Genomic DNA, 2,413 nt, shown 5'->3' with positions numbered 1-2,413 from the left:
AGTGAATCATACAATTGAATTCGAGAGATCCTAGCCCGTGCTTACAAAAACACTCCTCAAAATATTATCAAATGCCTAATACAGCAGAGGATACAAAGTTAAGACTGATCATACAGTACGAAACCACCGCGCATGTGAGCGAAAAACACAAAAATGGATACACCTTACCTTGATCTATCTTTTCTTCAACTACATTATCTTCAAAATCGACCTTTAAATTGATTCAAATCTCAGTCAAACGTGTCTATTTCACACTAGCTAACAACACAGGAAGAACAAAGAATAGAACGAGAGAGCTGGGTGCTGCTGCTGCAGACCTGCCGCCACATTGTATGGCGGCAGGGCCCATCAACCACAGGCTGTTCCGTTGCAGCAGCTGGCCTCGCCGGATTTTCAGTAATTTCGGGGTTGCCGCCTGGTGTTGTGGCGGTAGGTTCTGCCGCCTTTGTCAAAAAAATTGGAGGTAGTTTTTATTGGTCAATTCGACTCAGCAGATGGTCTTTTTGGACAAAAAATCGAATTTGTCAGATGTAGAAGTTCACATACTGGAATGTAGAGCCAACTTCGAACAAATAGACAAACTTATCACAAAGTGATCTGACAAATTCGTTACAAAGATTATCAAACGATGGCCTCACAGAAATGGCTTCTTTCTTAATAATCGACGTGCCTAAACAATATTGCTTGAATCACTTAATTAGCAGCATGTCCCAGCAATGAGTACGCGGTAGAGACGTGCGGCGACGTGAAGCAAAACAAACTCCGGCGTACATGCATGTCATCCTCCATGCCGTACACGCTGGCCTGGCCCGACGTGACGGCCACTTGAAGTCTCTCTCTCTTGCCACCTTGTAATAATCCCAGTAATTGATTCGCCATCATCTTGTCTTATAGTATAGGACAAACGGTAGCCTCCCGGCAGGCAGGGACGGGTGTTCATCGATGGTTGCCATGCCATACTCGCTTTTCAGTTTCAAGACAGGGAGAAAGAAAATAAAACTATCCGTCCCCGTGACGTGCTAATCATGCAGGCCAGAGGACACGGACAGCATGGATCCTACGGACAATGACAAACAACACCTTCTGGAAGACGAGAAGTTAGGTTTTTTTTTGAAACGGTGGAAGAGGAGAAGTAGGAGAGGAAGAAGGATGAGGACGACGAAGGAGAAACCGGAAGAAAGATGGATTCCATCGAGGAGCCCCCAACACAGCAACGACTTGACGTCGTCCGAGGATCAAAGCCTAGCTCAGTTGGCATGATCTCATTTGAAGTTTATTGTGTACAAAATCAGAGCTTGGACACACGCAACAGTACGACTGAAATTAAAAGACACACGTTCTTGTATTATTTCCAAAGCGAGCACACGTATAATCCAATCGTTGAAGTATGAACAAGGTGTCCTTTGCCATTATCGAATCGCCGCCGTCCACGTCGCTGTTTAACGGGGCCCTGTCAAGCAGGACGACCCGCGCGATTTGATGGCGAAGTAGCCCGGCCGGTGGGGTGGTTTCAGCTGTCAACTTGAACCACCACCGTCCAAACACATTGCTTTCGGTGCTCCTCGTCTTCCTTTCCCTGTCACGGTACATGCTTTCCTTTTTTCATTTTTCCTTGATGAATCCCGCGCATTTTAAGTGATTTTTCTGATGAATCATAAGTGTACAGCACGCTTCCACTTAACTTTTGCAACATGTGATGTGCTTTTCTTAAAGACCTTGATAAGTGTCAAACGTGTGACACGGACACATGACAATTTCGAACGTTTTTTATGCCAAGTTTAGTGATGCGAGGATGATAATTTTAGTTATCAAGCATGATAAATTTCTTTTCGCATGGCAAGTTTCAGTTTTTTTGGGTTTATCTTTTTCTTTTTGGATGGTAACTTTAATTTAAAAAAACGCCAGCTTCGTGCTACGTGTGTGTTCTTAAAGCCAAGGATATGCATGTCTAGCATATTACATGTTTCCTTAGGTATGTTATTTGCATTAAGTACATTCCAGCAAGCATAAATTGAATGTTAACTAATCGCATCAATTCCATGTAACACTTCAGTATAATTCTTTATTGAGGTAATACAGATATTAATAACTACTCCCTCTATTCCATATTATAGTGCGCATGCAGTTTTCACTCATATTCCAGATTGTAGTGCGTATAAGCACGTTTGGACGAAGATAGCCCCTGCGTTGGATCACTGCAGCTCGCTGCATGCACCCACGTGAGTGACAGTGTGTGCAGGTAAGGGGTAATTCCAGTCTAAATAAAAGTGCCACCTCACGTCTTGGTATAGGCGCTGCAAACAAGGCGCACTATAAAAGGGAACAGAGGGAGTACAACTAATTTGAATACTGTTGCATGACACATAATTCCTATAGTTCTCGATGGTGTGTTTCCAAGAAGTCTCGGATGATG

The sequence above is a fragment of the Triticum aestivum genome, chromosome 7B, assembly GCF_018294505.1.
Source record: "Triticum aestivum cultivar Chinese Spring chromosome 7B, IWGSC CS RefSeq v2.1, whole genome shotgun sequence".
NCBI lineage: Eukaryota > Viridiplantae > Streptophyta > Magnoliopsida > Poales > Poaceae > Triticum > Triticum aestivum.
Note: the sequence above shows the minus strand (reverse complement) of the source record.